We start from the raw sequence: 17,751 nt of genomic DNA, 5'->3' as shown, positions 1-17,751 counted from the left end.
AAGACTGCTTCCCGCTCCCCAGAATTGACCATTTGGTGGATGCGACCTCAGGGCATGAGTTGTTGATCTTCTTAGATGCCTATTCAGGCTATAACTAAATAAAGATGGACCCGGAAGATGAAGAAAAGACTACCTTCATCACAGAGTTCGGTCTATACTGTTACAAGGTTATGCCCTTCGGGTTGAAAAATGCAGGGGCAACCTTTCAAAGACTTGTAAATAAGTTGCATGTGCCATTAATTGGCAGAAAAGTAGAATGCTATGTAGACGACAAGGTCGTCAAAACTCAATTTTCACACAAATTAATACAAGACTTGCATTTTGTTTTTGAAATTTTGTGTAAGTTTAATATGAGATTGAACCCAAACAAGTGTGTATTCGGTGTGATCTTAGGCAAGTTCCTAGGATACATCGTTAACCGGCATGGCATTGAGGCCAACCCGGACAAAGTTAAGGCTATCTTAGATATGAGACCACCCCGGAAGTTGAAGGAGGTTTAGAGGTTGAATGGCCGCATAGCCGCCCTGAGCCGCTTCATGTCCAAATCGGCAGACCGCTGTCTGCCGTTCTTTAAGGCAATCAAGAGCAAAGGGTTCGAATGGACCCAAGACTATCAGCTCATGTTTGATGAGCTCAAGAAATACCTCGCTAGTATGCCAATCTTAACCCGGCCCGAGAAGGGCGACGTTTTAGAACTGTACCTCTCGGCAAGCGACGAAGTAGTCAGTTCGGTACTGATAAAGGAAGTAGATCGGGTTCAACGACCCATCTATTATGTTAGTAAAGTATTGCAGGGATCAGAGACGAGGTACCCAGAGATAGAAAAGCTAGCATACACACTGGTAATTGTAGCTCGAAAGCTCTGTCCGTACTTCCAGGCTCACACTGTTATCGTTTTCACCGACAAGCCTCTGAGGCAAGTCTTACTTAAGCCCGAGGTCTCTAGTCAGTTGATGAAGTGGGCCGTTGAGCTCAGCGAGTACGACCTCCAGTACCAGCCGTGAACTACCATTAAGGCCCAAGCCTTAGCAGATTTCATCGTCGAGTGCACATTCAACTCCAAAGTCCCTAGGCCGATTGAGCACGAGGCTCCCAGCTCAGGTGAGCCCGAAGCTCCCAGGCCGATCGAGTCTGAGCCCCGTGAGGTAGTAGTCAGAGTGGCATCTCTCCTAGTTCGGCCAAGCGCAAGCTGGGATGAGGAGCCTTGGATCTTTCACGTAGATGGCTCCTCGAACCAACAGGGCAGCGGAGCTGGAATAGTCCTGCACGGCCCAAGTGGAACAAAACTGGAGTACGTGCTACACTTCGAGTTTGCGGCATCTAACAATGAAGCGGAGTACGAGGTGTTGATAGATGGACTAGCTCTAGCCAGAGAAGTAAAAGCCAAGCACATTGTTATCTACAGCGACTCCCAGCTCATGGTCAACCAGGTCACCGGCGAGTACGAAGCTCGCGGGCCTACCATGATCGCCTACTTAGCGAAAGTCAGAAAGGCCCTGCTCAACTTCCAATCACACTTTATCAGGCAAATCCCTAGGTTGGAGAACGCTGAGGCCGATGCCCTATCCAGGTTAGCCAGCACCAGCGACATCACCATGAGAACCATGTACATAGAGGACCTTCTTCAGCCTAGCATTCTCGTGGGGGCAAAGGAGGTCGCTTCCGTCGTTCAGGCAAAGCCGAGCTAGATTGACACGCTCGCGAGCTTCTTGCTACACGGGACCCTCCCTGCAGATCGCAATGTAGCCAAAAGAGCGCAGCGCCAGGCAACCAAATATGTCATGATAGACGAACGGCTATACCGGAGATCCTACACGCTCCCCTACCTGCGTTGCTTGCGACCTACCGAAGCCAAGCTCGTACTCCATGACACTCATGAGGGTCTGTGCGGCAGACACTTGGGGGGCAGGGCCCTTGCCCAAAAGGTACTTCGACAGGGGTATTATTGGCCAGCAATGAAGGTAGATGTGACAAATGCCACAAGCACACCAATATTCATCACCAACCCGCTGTCGACATCAAATATCTCACCAGCCCATGGCCTTTTGCACAATGTGGCATCAATCTACTAGGGCCATTCCCGCTAGCAACAGGTGGGAGGAAGTTCTTAGTAGTAGCAGTGGATTACTTCACCAAGTGGGTAGAGGCTGAACCCCTTGTAACGATCATAGCCCGAAACGTCCAAAACTTCTTTTGGAAGAACATTGTATGCCGCTTTGGGTTACCTCGGGTATTGATCTCTGACAACGACGAGTAGTTCGAGGACATCAAATTCCAAGACTGGTGCCAAGACATGGGAATCCGACAGAATTTTACTTCAGTCGCACACCCTCAAGCAAACAGTCAGGCAGAAGTCACGAACAGAGCCATCCTCCGCAGACTGAAGGCGCAGCTGAGCCGAGCTAAAGGGTTGTGGGCAGATGAACTACCCAGTGTTCTATGGGCCAATCGGACCACGGAGAAGACCACCATGGGAGAAACACCCTTCAGCCTCACCTACGAGACCAAAGCAGTCATCCCCGCAGAGATCGAAGTCCCTACGCTGCGACTAGAAGCGTACAACGATCAGACAAATGAAGATGAGCTATGTACCAACCTCGATCTACTTGATTAAGTAGGGACCATGCATACATCAGGATCGCAGCCTACCAGTAAAGAGTAGCTCGGTACTATAACGCCAGGGTCGAGAAGCGGAACCTCCGCGTTGGCAACCTGGTCCTTCGTAAAGTTATGGTAACTAAGCCCGGCGCTGGCAAGCTCGAGTCCAACTAGGAAGGTCCTTACCGAGTGAAACGAGTGCTTAGGGAAGGAACATACAAGCTCGAGACCCTCGAAGGGAAACAAGTGCCTCAAGCATGGAATATTGTCAACTTAAGACAATACTATCTATAAGAACTGAGTAGGCCACGAGCCACTCCCAAAGCCTAAGGGCTAGAATACCGAGCTAACGTGACCTCGGCACAACAGGATCTAGTCACCTCTATGGCATGGGCAGAATCTGAGAGTGGGTCACGAGCCACTCCTCCAACCTAAGGGCTAGAACGCCGAGCTAATGAAAAGACCTCGATGGCATACAATATCTAGTTATCTCATTGGCATAGGCTAAATGCTTGCAATGCCCAAGGCACGAGCATTTCGGCCAGGAACCCTATGACGGATATCCCACCCTGGCGTGCAACAAGTTAAACCCGTAAGGGACAACCAATGCCAACTTGACCCGGGTGCAGACAGGTCGGGCATGTACCCTACTATGTCACTCACCTCGGTGTACACAAGGCTACCCCTACTAAGTGTCAGAATACAATTTGGGACCATGATAGTTGAGGAACCCGCACTCCGGGTAATCAGCATAGTAGCCTAACAGTTCAGAGTAAGACAACCACTTCGGCAAGTAAAAGAAAATTGCACAAGTGTTTGGAAAAATGTTCTTCATTATATAAGCTCCATTACATAAATACATCCAATACAAAAGAGAGGGAAATCGAGCTCGCTGGCCCAGAATACAAGGAGCACCTAACTACTTGGGAGGCTCAACGGCCTTACTCGGGGTTTCTTCGGGGGTTTCCTCAGAAGAATTAGTCAAATCGGTGGCGTCAACCTCCCTGTTGCCGCCATCATCTTCAGAGTCTGGGTCATCCGTAGCCTGACATGCCGTGTCATCTGTGATGTTGAAAGAAGTGAAGGCACTTATATCCAGATTGGGGTAGGTATGCCTTATCCACCATTAGCCGAGCTTGAACCCCCTACAGTAGGCCTTTGACATTATGTTGTCGAACCTCGAGGACTTGACGTAGTCGATGATGGACTGAACCTTGGTCTGTTCCAGAGCATCATGAAAGATCTCTGTCTTCTCCTCGATATCGGCCTTGAGAGACTCCACCTCGCGCTCTAGGGCCTCCTTGGTTTCCTTGAGGGCCTGCATCTCGAGCTGCAAGGCCTTTTGGGCCATTTTGAGACTTTCCACCTCAAGCTTTAGGGCTTCCTGACCAACTCGGAGCCCTTCACCTCAGCCTTCAGTCTGTCTTGTTCCCGGGCCAGTTCCTCCCTCTCTAGTGCCAAGGTGTCATTCAGACTTTTCTGGGTGGCGGCAGCACTCTCCAACTGATGGACCTTGTCCTGTACTGCCTTCAGCTCAGCATGAGCCACGCAGGATGACTCCTCAGCAGCCAAAGCACGCCTCAGGTGTTTGTCAGATTGGAAAGTTAAGGCTTTACGATAGTGTTTGCCTAACAAAAGGAATCTAGTTAGTAAAAATAAAAAAAATAAAAAAAAATAATAATAAAGGAGAAAGCAGGGAAGTGGGATAAAGTGTTGGCTCATGGAAAACGAACTTACCACCATGATGTGGGTTGCAGCGCGACCCCAGAGCTGACCTAGGGGAGAGTTCAGCCCAACTCATGACTTCTGCATTGATGACGCCCCTCTTACTTCAGTCGAGGCTGACCTTGGGATCCAAGATGGACTCCTCCTCCTCTGTCCTGAGCTAGACGCAGCAGCGTCTACAGTATGTTGAGCCGACCCCTCTGTAGCCTCAGCAGCCGCCCCAGCAGGGCTTAGAGCCTCAGCAGCAGCCCCGGTTGGCTCATTCTCCAGCCCCCCCACAGCCTCAGGTCTTTGGGGTGGAAAGTCACCCTCCATATCTATCACTGAAGGGGTATTGTTGAGCCTAGTCTCAGGGGAAAGAGCCCAGGAATGATCGGTTTCGGGGGAGGGAGCCCTTGGTGACTCCACATGAGCCTTTTTGGCGGCCTTCTTGGCAGTCGGCTTCTTCCTCCTCTTCATTTGGTTAAGGAGCCTGGTATCCGTGATTCTGTCTTCTTCGTCCATGGGGCCTACAACAAAGTTGGCTTCAGTAAATCCAAAAATGACAAGCAGATAAAAGCAAAGTGCCAAAAGACATAAATAAACCTACCCGAGCTCAAACCAGCCTGAACAAGCTTCTCTTCAGTGATGTATTCCCGATGATCGAGCTCAACATGAGCCCACGAGTGGAAGGTCTCCCACGTCTGCTGGTTGAGGGCAATGTTGGTCGCCTAGGTAGCCACCCTCCAGCTGGTAAGGAAGGGCCACCTTGTGCTGGCCCGGACCACAAAGTAGTATCGCTTCCAAGCCGGGACCTTGCTCGGGAACTTATGCAGTAGCTTAAAGCCTGGGCAAGGAGACAAGTAGTAGACCTGCCCGTGCTCGGGGGGAGCGCTAGAGGTGCTCTTTGTTATCAGCAGTATGGAGCAGAGTATGTCTGCGTCCAAAGAGAACTGCTTTTCGTGGCAGAGGGAAATGGTCCCCACTAAATTCCGAATGGAGTTGGGGTGGAGCTGATCCAATGTGATATTGAAACGCCCTAACACCTCGGAGATAAGGGGGTGAAGAGGAAGACGAAGCCCGCCGATGAGCTGTTCCCTAAAAATCACTACCTCATCCGGACCGTGCTCCCAGGGGAAATTACCAGTGGGAAAGCTGTAGGAGTACTCAGAAGGAAGGTTGAACTGCTGGATTAGGTCTCGAAGCCTCTCCGGTGTTAGGGTAGAGGGACTGAACTGGTCTGGCACCTGACCTCGATGGGAGGTGGATTCCAACTTACCCAAGGCTGCCCGTGTCTCGCGGGTAGGTCGGGACGAGGAAGGATCACCATGACCCGAAGTGCCCATCCCGGGCTCATCCGAAAAGCTACTCTCGCTAGACATAAGGGAGAACAGGCTGAGAAAAGAAGAAAGAAAAAAGAAAGGAAAGACTTAGGGACTCACCTGAAATAGGTGAAAACGAGCTGAAAGACCCGAGCTGGAGAACTTAGACGCGAGCTCAAGGCGAAAAATACTTAGCAGCGAAGAGAATGCTAGAACCCTGCTATTTATAGACGCGGGGCCCGATGACCAACGGTCAAGATTGGATCAATCCAACGGACCTCAAAGAAACCGGCTGTGGGACTCCCAACGTGAATTTAATTTAGTGTGTTTTTTGGCATCCGCGCAGCATAAAGTGCCTGACGTCCACACGTGAGTTGCACGAAACATGGGTTTTTCCCCCGTAAAGAACCGAATGCCCAGCCGATCCAGCCATTGAACCGCCTAACATGGCAGCGTGAGTAACTGAGCCAAATTTGCCCAATGAACCGTGAACTCCTCACACTGGGGCCCCGTCCCCAGCACGGGGAGTGGGGGGCAATTGATGGAGGACGATTTGGCTCAACCCCATGAACCAAGAACACGTGCGCATGACCTAACTTGGTGAACATTCCAGCCTTACAGCATGATCTCAACTCGATGGGAAGGAAACGCCAAGTCGAAGACTGACAACTCACCGAGGGCTAACACCTCAGTGAGTCGGTCCCCCGCCTAGCTCGGAGAGCCCGAGCTCTCCCCTAAGGGATGCCAAGCTTTTCCCCACCTGGGAGGGGGCACCTCGGTGCTTCGAGTCAGGGACCTATCTGCCCCGAAGCACCCCAATATGCGGCAGCTCGGCGAGCCGCATAAAGGAGGGCAGGAAGATCTCCTGCCTGACCGCCATACCCTACAAATCTGGTGACAGTAGCCATGTCCCTCGTCAGGTAGCGTCATGCCTACCACCTTTAGAAGGTGTCCTACACCTGATAGACACGTACCCAGCAGTGATGGCTCCATGCGTGCCACCTCAGCTCTGCCAATAACGGCTGTGGCAGGTTGGCAGTGGTGGTCATACCCGCCCTGTCAGAGGCCGATGAGCAGGAGGTAACAGATTTCTACTATAAGGAGCTTAGTATCAAGGAGGAGAGGATCTTCATCTTTGGTACGCGCGCTATCTTCACTCTTAGCCTTCATTCTTCTCCTTGCTTCTCCCATCAAGTACTAACTTAATCATCGGAGTGTTCCTGCCGGGTAACTCCCCCAGGGAATCTTCTTCTTCTCGGGTATCTTCCAAGAGCCACGTGAGTGCCAGCTAGGAGTGACTGGATTGCGCAACATCAGTTTTCACTGCTCCCAGGCTAACCCATCCTTATTAATATACAAGTAGGGTAAGGTTTCCATATTTATTTTGGTTTATGTTGATGACATCTTAATCACTGGAACCTTTCCCCATACTGTCTCACACATCATCTCCTCACTCTTGGAGACCTTTGCACTAAAGGACTTGGGTAACCTATACTTGTTCTTGGGTATTGAAGCTTATTTCTCTTCCACAAGATTGGTCCTAATGCAACGATCCTACATTCCAGATTTACTTTAGTGAAGCAAATTAGCAAATTCCAAACCCATTACTTCTCCCATGGCTTCTTCATGCAAATTATCCTCTCTAGGGTGTAGCTCTACCAGATCCATCTGAATATAGAAGTATTGTGGGTGCACTCCAATACATCACCATCACTCGACCAAATATAGCCTATTCGGTTAATAAGGTTTGCAGATTTCTTCATGCTCCCACAGATGTTCATTGGGCTGCTGTCAAACGGATTCTCCGTTACTTAAAAGGCACGTTAGACGTTGGTCTTCATTTCACCAAATCCACTTCTCTTCAGCTCCATGCGTTTAGTGATGCAAATTGAGCCGGATGCCCTGATGATCATAAATCCACAGGTGGCTATTGTGTATATTTGGGAAACAATCTCATTGCATGGAGTGCCAAGAAACAAGCAACAGTAGATCGTTCTAGTACAGAGGCAGAATTTCGAGCCCTTGCAAATTTAGTGACAGAACTCATATGGATCTAGTCCCTCCTTGCAAATCCGGGGTTCTCATCCACATATCCTCCAGTTGCTTGGTGTGACAATGTGAGGGCCACACACCTAGCTATACATCTGGTGTTCCAAGCATGCACCAAACACGTAGAGGTTGATTTTCATTTCTTGCGAGATCTAATTTTCAAACAAAAACTACTGGTGAAATTCATCTCCTCCAAAGACCAAATAGCTGACATCATGACTAAGGCTCTTCCAACACCACGATTTCTTCATCTACAATCCAAGCTGCATGTCTTCACAAAGTCATTTCGCTTGCGGGGGCATGTTAAGGATAATCCGAATCAAGAGTCCTCTAAGGATCCGGATCTATCCTCCTAGGATAATCTCTATCCGCTACTTAGGATAATCTCTATCCTAACCCTTCTGTAACTCTTCCATTCTGTGATTATCTTCTTATGTATACATTCTCTCAATTCTTATAGAACTCCAGTCCTATGTAAACTTCTCAGCTATAAATACCATACGTATGGTGGTATTCCGGACCATCAACATTATTTTCTTGTTTTCAGTTCTTTTATTATCTTAACTAGCAGTTGTTACTATAAAATGTGCAGAAACAAGAAGAAACAGAGCTACAGCTGCCATGGGATCGAAGAAAGCATTTGGTTGGCATTTGAAGACTTTAGTTAATCTATTGCAAGGTGTCAGTTGGCACGCAGCTTCCGCGTTCTAAGTTTCTAGTCTATTGCAAGTTCGCAACTTGTAGATATATATAAATGCCTAACTGCAGCAATTTTGTTTTAGTATCTATGTTATATGCATAAAGCAAGCTATGCCACGTAGGAGTCTCTCTCCTTGCTACAAACCCATACTAACTTTTCCCTTTTTTTCCTTTTCTTAATAATTTTGAAAATAGAACATTGTGCCCTCCATGTCAGCATTCAGCATGTCTTCAAGTGCACCTCAAAGCTGTGAAAGAACTTCCAAGAAACATAGCAAACACCACCAAACCGACGAATCTCCCATTCTTTCCCCTGTTGATCTTCTTCGTTGTTGGTTTCAATAAGAATAGCATCTTCAAAGCCTCTTTAATTATTTGGGTTCCAATAAGAAAATCTTTTTTTCTTCTTTAAACCCTAAGTGTCTCTACCATGTCTTTCTGATTTAATATTTATATTTTGGTTGATGATGTAATCAATTTTATGCAAATATGAATTCGTATCAAACCGAGTATGTTCATTTTTTCTCTCTCAGGTTTGAAGGACGAAATAAAATCATTATTTCCTTTCACATTTTTCTCTTAGATGTGGATAGACTCCATATCCACTTTGACCTTGGAATGGCCGAAGTAGGTTTAACACCAACCCGGATTTGCATAAACCCGATTCTCGAAGTCAGGTCAAGATGATGGATTGAAAAGATTTTCCTGTTCAATACAATGTTTTCAAATTTCAACCCGCCATTAACCGGATGATCAAACTGTCACCAAGCCCCTTTTCTAAGTCCAGTTTTTTTAAAATTAAAAATTGATTAAAAACCGTTGATTTTATCGAAACCCGTTGAATCACATTGACCCATTCAACTCAGTCAGTCATGAGTTACACATTAGGGCCCTGTGATTTACCCCTAAATAAGTGTTAATGGATATCATTTTTCCCTTGGCCACTTTTCAATGATTTTTTTTTTTTTTTTTTTGCATTTAGTAATAGGCCCTATATTAAAATCAGCTCTATTTTTTTTTGAGTAAAACTTATCCATCTCCCAAGTGGGTGGATAACTTCTCCACCTGGGGGAAATTTTATAATACAAAATAAGACAACTTTGTCCATTTTAATATTAACTTTTTATTGGTGAAAATGTCATTCTATCATTTACCTAAGAATCTTAGGAATTAAAAGAACATGGGCAAGTGAATTTACCCAGGTAAATTGGTAAGTGCACTTACTAGGGTAACTTACAAAGTTGTAAACGAACGAGGCCTAGATGTATATCAAAACTTTGGGAGGCTATAATTTTGTGCTCAGTTGTTCCATTAGAGCAAGGGCAAAGCCAAGGGGAACCAGGGGAGCCATTACACCCCACCCCCCTGGCCCAAAAATCCTCATTCTTCGATATATATGTTTTCTCCCTCCCTCCCCCCACCCTAATGGTTGGCCCCCCCAATGGCCCATTCATATTTATATTTTTGGATTTTGAGTAACTTTTTGTGATCCACACTTCCAAGCTATCAAAGGGTGCCCCACTATTTTTTCATAATAACGCTTCCAACTTTTTGTGATCCACACTTCCAACTTTTTGTGATCCACACTTCAAGCCGAGCCACCTACGGCCTAGCATGGTCGGACACGGTTTTGGACCAGTCTAGCACTACGAAATGCAGGGTATGCCAGGTACGGTATGATTTTGTGGGCCATGTTGAGCTTGGGGTTTCAAGTCCATGGGTCGTAATGCCCATGGCCCGCATATCGATACGACCTGCGGGCCGAGTGTAACCCACCCAAGAAACTAGCTATATAGAGTGGTAATTATGTATTTTGACTTTAGGGGAGGAAAAATGATAAAAATGCCCCTCAACAACTATATAACAGCTAGTTTTGGATGGGCATTTTGAGTAAGTGATAAATGACTTTATAATGACCAAAATACCCCTCCTAACAACTAAAAAATAGATAGTTTTTATGGTATTTTGGGTAATTGAATTATTTTCAATTTCTATAAATAGTCTTATCCTCCACCATTCTCATCACACCAATTCAGCAGTTCTCTTCTCATACATTCTCAATCTCACATACACTCTTATACACTCTTATACACTCTCAATACATTCTCTCTCCTCTCCATTTCTCAAGTTTATTCAAGTTTCAACAAGAAAAAGCCTTGCTCAGGTATCTCAAGTTAGCAATTTGGGAGGCTTAAAGGCTTCAACCGTTGAAATCAAGTTGAGATTTTGAAATGGCAATTTGGGTAAGTGCAATTAAATTAATTGTTATTTTTTAAAATTAAAAAAAAAATGGTTAGCTTCTCTTGAAACCAATCCCCATCAGTTCAATGTTGACAATGTTTAATCGCAACATGATAATGTTAGCACTAATATGGATGCTATTGACGTTGTCGGAGTTCTCACCCCTAGTACTGCTACTAGGGGAAAGAAAAATAAGGGCACTAAGTTGCCTAACCCGATTTGGAAAAACATTTAAAATAGAGGATGTTGAAGGGAAGGAAAAAAGAGTTCATTTGCCAAAAATGTAAGAGTTACTTTAGCTATTATAACAAGGGTGGTAATGGCCACTTGGATAGACATTTGCTCATCCATGAGAAACAAGAAGAAGAAGAAGAAGAAGAAGACCACAAACATAAATTGAGCGTGGGGGTTTGGATACTTTTAAGTATTCTAAAAAAAATGAGGCAAGAGTTAGCAAAATATATTGTACATGTTGAACAACCATTTTTTTTGACTGAAGATACAAACTTGAAAACTTTTTACGTAATACTGTAAATCCATAATTTAAAAAGTTTCAGAAATACTATTAGAACAAATGCTTTGAATTTTTTTAGTCATATAAACAAAATATAATTTCTATTTTATCAAATCTTAAATCTAAAGTTGCAATTACTTATGATATTTTGACCTCTAAATTTAATACAAGTTATATTTGTGTTACTGTGATGAAAATTGGCTTTTACATAAAAGAATTTTTAAGTTTTACTATGCCTAAATGCCAACATACTAGAACAACTATCACTGCAAGTATTTTAAATATTTTACATGCTTATGGAATTGAATATAAACTTTTTTTTATTAGTTTTGATAATGCTAGTAAAAATGATTCAACAATAAATATTTTAAAATCTCAACTAAAACCATGTTTAAATGGTAAATTATTTCATATTAGATGTGCTTGTCACATCTTAAATTTATGTATTCGGAATGCTTTAAATATTATTTCTCATTATATTTCTAAAATTATAAATTATATTATATATATTAAAAGTTCTTGAGTAAGAAAACAAGAATTTAAATATTTGTCAAAATTATGGTTTAAAATTTTATATTAGATGTTCAAACATTGATGGAATTCTACCTATTTTATGTTGAAAATTTGTATTTCCTACAAACAAATTTTTACTGATTTTTATAATGCAAAAATGTCACATGATATTATACTTGAAAAACTAGAAAATGGCAATTTGTAAAAGAGATTTTTTACAAATTTTTTATGATGCAACTAATGAATTTTCGAGTGTTTATTACACAACCATTTGTCTTTTAGTTAATCAATTATTTATGATTAGTGAATATTGAAGAAAAATATAGAAGAGATCCATAATTTAAAAGCATTGTTGAAATAATGGAAAATAAATTTAAAAAATATTGGGAGAACATTTCTCCTCTTTATTCTTTAACAACAATATTAGATCATAAGATTAATAATTTATTATTTGAAATGTATAGTTTATATAAATCTCAAATGATAGGGCATAAAAAATCTGCAACTTATATAGGTGCAACTTCTACTTCTAAAACAACTAGTTACAATAGTGAAAAAGAAAGACTTTGGTCATAAGTAGGAAGCAGAAATCTAATGCCACTTTTTCAATAAGTTCATTTACTAAACTTAATTTTTATTTACAAGTAAATTTTTCTAGTTTAAGTGATTCTTTTAAGTCAGAGGAAATGAATAACTTTGATATTTTAGCTTCGTGGAGTGGACATGAAAAAAAATTACCCAGTCCTTGCCACCATGGCACATGATCTACTAACCTCACCGGTGTCTATAGTTCCATCAAAGTCTTGTTTCAGTGCAGGTACTAGGGTGCTGGACAACAAGAGAAGTTGCATGAATGATAAAAGTCTGAAAATGTGCATCTACTTCAAATATTGGTAGGATGCTAAGGATAGATTACAAGATAAAGGAAGGCATGACACTACCCCTGATGTTTCACTTAATGCATATGATCAAAGTCAATGAGATGGAGATGCACGTGGAACTTGAAGAAAAATGGAGTCGATATTTTTTTTGTATACTCAATAATTTTGTAAAATTTTTTAAATTATTTTTTATTTTATTAAAATTATTTGTATTTTTGAACAATGTAATTTTTTGTTTTCAATTTATAATTATATTATATTTTTTATATTTTATTCTATTTTGTTAAGTATTTTTTGACCATTTATTGTTCAAATTTAGATGAAATAAAATTTCTATTTTTTCCAATTTGTTGTCCACTTTGTATTTTGTTAAGTATCTTTTTCATTTCTTTGTTAGAATTTTTTATTTTTCCAATTTGTTCCCAAATGAAAATTAAGTATTTTAGTTTTACTTAGAAAAAAAACTAAAAAAAAAAAACAAAATGTCAAAAAACAAAAAAAAAAAAAGTTTGGCTCGGTTCAACCAAGCCAAGGCCTGGCCCATAGCCCAATCCGACACTGCCTACAGCCTACTCGGCCCAGGCCCAGGCCCACAACCTGGCACGGCACGGCATGGGCCCGTACAGGCTCGGACTGTGGGTTTCGCCAAGTCAATCCCCCAAATTATCTTAGGGGAGGGAAGCACGGCCCACTCTTTGTGCAGACTACATGCATGTCGTGCCATGCTGGCCCAACACAACCCAATTTACACCTCTAACTATGTCCCCAGACCCTAGCCAATCCCTTCTAAAAAATCAAAGGCCTATAGGCCAAGCTCCAATGCAATAAACCACCTGTCGTCACGAATACAGTTGGGTTAATTATGGGCAGACCGGGCTTATCACCTATCACAAGGTTTATGGACCGGGTTTTTGGGCTGTCTTTAAATTCATTGTTATGTTATAATTTGGATGGGACCCGGGCCAACCTGAAGTGTTGGTCCAAGTCCCGGCCTACAAATTTCTAGGCCCGATGTGGACTTGACCTGGAACCAGGCTTGAACACAAGGCTAAGACCCAAGCCCATGCCTAATTGCCTATCGGTTGGAGTGCCCATAACTGAATTAAAAGAAATCGCAATCCAACCGCACAACCCTTAATCATAAGCATATTTGTATGCAGTGAAGTCTTTTTTTTTTTTTTTTTTTGCCTTTTTAAAAGGTAGAATTCCAGGTAGTGAGGTCTGAAGAACATATAAGCCACGGATTTACATTATTGAATTCAAGTAAGAAATTACTCTAGAGCTGGTAAAACAGGGGCGGTGGGGGTGGGGGAGGAACTTTGAAGCATTCAGCTCCCCTTTTCTCATCTCTTAATTTTTGGCCAAACAATGACATGGATTAAACGGCAACTAAGAAAGGACTAGGAGGAATTGGTATTTCTGCGTTCCCCTCCAGCATCAACACCACATCCTTCATGGAGGGACGCAGAGATGGCTCCTCTTGGATGCACCAAAGACCCACCCAAACCATCCTCTCCAATCTGTTCCTGTCCACTACTTCGTCACCCACCAGCTTACCTAGGTCACCAGCCTCAAAACAATCGAACACCCAGAACACAAGAACAGCTTCATCTTCGGGAACATTCTCCTGAACATTCATTCGACAGCATACTAACTCTAACAACACAACCCCAAATCTATAAACATCCACCTTCACTGTTATTGGCAAGTTCCGGTACCAGTCTGGTGCCACATACCCCCTTGTCCCTCTGATACCAGTGAAGGTCCCTATTTGATCCAGCTTCAGTAACCTTGCCAGTCCAAAGTCTGTAATCTTTGGACACAGACTGTCATCCATGAGAATGTTCTGTGGTTTAATGTCGCAGTGGATGATCTGGGTCTCGCATTCTTCATGCACTTTAGCTATGTTGAGTGCAATTCCCACCTTTTCGTCCCAACTTGGTTTTTTCTCATGCTTGAAGAGGCAATCTGCAAGTGATTCATTGCTCATGTACTCATACACCAGAAGCCTATTGGGACCTTCACTGCAATAACCAAGCAATTGGACTAGGTTTCTGTGATGAATCTTCCCAATAACTCTCATCTCAGTACGAAACTCTCGTTCCCCCTCATCCATCAACCTGTGTAATCTCTTAACTGCAACAAGCATCTGCCCCTGGCCCCTACCGCTAGATAAAGTTCCCTTATAGACTGTACCACACGATCCCTTCCCCAGCTCTTCCTTGAAACCTCCCGTCGCATTCTCAAGATCAGCGTAAGTAAATGATTGCAGAGCAATCCCTTCTGTCAATCCTCTATTCTCCTGACCCGGTGTCTCTGTATAAGAACAACAATGAACAGAATTTCTCTTGCTAACCCCTTTGTAAATCCTTTGCTCTCTGCTCCCACTGGAGTTGGAGGTGAGGGTTGGTTTGTTCCTCTACCTACTTTGATGAAGGTGGCGGCAAATGGTTTTGTTCTCCCATATTTTAATGGGTAACTCTGTAATGTGCAGTTTCCGTTATCATATGAAGCAGCTAGGCAGTTACAATCCCCAACACAAGTAGCCTTACAATCTTCTTCTGTTGATACAAAAGATGGCGGTACACCATTCTCCCATACTGTATTCTCCACTGTAAGCGTTGTATAATTGATATTGATCTGCCTGTTTCTGCAGATTTCTGGGGTAAAAGTGATGTTGCAGCCCAAACTTGGCTGACCCTGATCAATGAAATCAATACCAGGAAGACAAGTGCAATTAGTCTGCTGACCCACGACGGTGCAGTACGAATTTGGGCCGCACAGGCCCTTAGGGTCGCACTTATCCTTGGATGATTCCCATGCAGTTGTCCAGTTGCCACTCTGTTCAAATGAATAGAGTCGAAAGATGCCGTCAACATCAACTGTTAAGCGATAAACGACTGCTTTGTTGGAGTTGGTTGCAGCTGCAGATCCACCTTCATACAGCGTCTTCACAGTTTCGTTCCTCTCGTTCAGCAAATAAAGTTTTCCGTTGTTGTCAAGATTCAAAGTATCGTTCTTCCCAGTGCCATATGTATCAGAAAACCAGTAAGAATTCTCTTTCCCGAAAGCAGCATCAATCGGATACTGCACCAGGTTTCCGTCGTCCTGCATCCTGAGAACAAACCTTCCGGTTGAGTGGTTTGATTCGGAGATGTTAGATTTCAGTTTCACCTCGGTCAACAAAGGTTGGCCTGGCAAAAGGGTGTCTGTCGGAGAAGGAAAGCTCTCCCATACGATGTTCCCATTAGAATCATAAAGAACGAAATTGCCGGTGTCGAGCATGGAAGCTGAGGAAGCGGATTGGGAGCTGATATATTTGGCTGGACCTTGTTTGGGCTGCAGGCTGAGGTTACCATCGCTTGTCAAGAGCAGCGTAGAAATTGCTGGTAGTGGTGGGTCATCTCTGAATGCAGTCCACACAACCGTCTTTCCCGGGATCTGAGCAAACCAGATTCCAATAGCAAAGCCACCAAGATATGGATAAAATCCAAATGCAAACTGGCCGGACGGTGAGAGCCATGATGAGTTGGTGGTGGGGGAGAGAGAGGAGCCCTAGCTTATTTTAGATGATCTCTGTTGAGCAGTTGTTGCTGTAAAATGTGCAGAAACAAGAACAAACAGAGCTGCAGCAGCCATGGGGTTGATGACAACGCTTCTCATTATCTTGCTTGATGATTTCTCTCCGCATTTGAAGTTTTTTGGTAGAGAAATTTATCTATTACAATTTACAAGTTGTCAGTTGTTAGTTGGCATGTAGCTTTCACGTTATAAATTTCTAATTTATTGCAAGTTTAAAATTTGTAGATTTATATCATAGCGTAATTGAAGAAAGTTGAGATTTTGATTTAATGAGATTGATCTGGGCACATCTCATTTTTGTTAAAAATTAGCTGGAAAGTACTGTTTTAAAAGAAAGAAGATTAGTCCCCTTTATTTATTTATTTCTTATAAAAGAGTTGTTAGTGTTAATGTGGATATAGCGTCTAATTTTATATGATTTTGAACTGTGGACTGAGTGAATTGATGATAAAATCTTCTTGATGACAGCCCTCTGTCTGGTTTATTTGAGGCCATTATAAATGAAATATATATATAAGTTGACATATTTATATTTCTTACAACTTCTTCTTTTGAAAGGAAGTTGACATGGACAAGGTTAAAAGGAATTTAATAACAGACCCAATAGTCGTCAAGATTGAGGTTGTTGTTGAATGTACTTTAAATGGAAAATTGATTGATTCAAAGACTTTGCTAGATATAGGATTGAGTGCAGCATAAATAAATTATCAAATGCAAAGTTCACAGTTACACCACCAAATCTTTTCACCAAACCTGGATTGCTATTTGCCAAGTAAAAAAAAAATCCAGAGCATTTTCCTTCTTATCTTTCCCTATTTTTTCTTTCCTTTCCTTGCATTCTCCTTCAAACCAAACATAGCCTAAAAAGGAATCTCATTCAATGGTACAATTCGAGCAGTGGATTTGAAGGGCAGGTTATATCACTCAGGAACTCACTTTTCCTACCCACTCTTTACCCGCCATGAATTACTAGAGATATGTGGCTGAAATTCATAACGGGTACAGAGTGGATAGGAAAAGTTAGTAAGAAATCTGGGCTCCAGGTGATATAGGCTTGGAGCGCAGCCCATAATTCCGATCCAATTTTCAAAGCATTGCACGTAACATTTGATTGAGCTTATTTTCACACGACCATTATTAATTAATAAAGCCCAAGTACATGGAATAACTCCATTCTTAGTAAATAAAACAAGCATTACCATGAGCCAGATTAATGAATTGTATGTCGATCAAAGAAAAAAATTAATGAATGGTCTACAGTCTGTGATCAAAAAAATTAAAAGGAAAGATCTTTTTCTTGATTTTCAACATTTAAGCAAAATGCAGCATTAATTAACACCATGGGACATGAGACATTTTGATGAATGCCTGTCCTTTCATGTCCATGTGCATTATGCGTTCAGATTAACTCTTGAAGTCGTTAGTTAGCTGGTCCATTTCCATCATTTATATTTGAGCGAAGATATACATATGAAAATTCAGCCTGCCAAGTCTATTTTGCGATATTTGGAATTCGGATATTCAGCCATCTCGGCCCAAAATCCACCTCAGTGTAAAGGCATTTCGACACCCAATCTAGTTCGGGATTAAAGAATCAAAGTTCTAATTCGAAGCTAATGACTCGAATTGCTACGTAATCGATTCCAAA

The 17,751-nt window shown here is 42.8% G+C and overlaps 1 pseudogene; it reads right to left on the bottom strand.

The window, feature by feature from the left end:
- Positions 1 to 13,864: 13,864 nt before the first annotated feature.
- On the bottom strand, positions 13,865 to 16,307 carry LOC148876204 (G-type lectin S-receptor-like serine/threonine-protein kinase LECRK3; annotated as a pseudogene).
- Between the last annotated feature and the right edge of the window lie 1,444 nt (positions 16,308 to 17,751).

The sequence above is a fragment of the Nelumbo lutea genome, chromosome 1 (genome assembly GCF_056320005.1).
Source record: "Nelumbo lutea isolate HS-2025 chromosome 1, American lotus-T2T, whole genome shotgun sequence".
In the NCBI taxonomy this organism is placed as follows: Eukaryota; Viridiplantae; Streptophyta; class Magnoliopsida; order Proteales; family Nelumbonaceae; genus Nelumbo; species Nelumbo lutea.
Note: the sequence above shows the minus strand (reverse complement) of the source record. Positions and strands in the feature narration are given on the sequence as shown.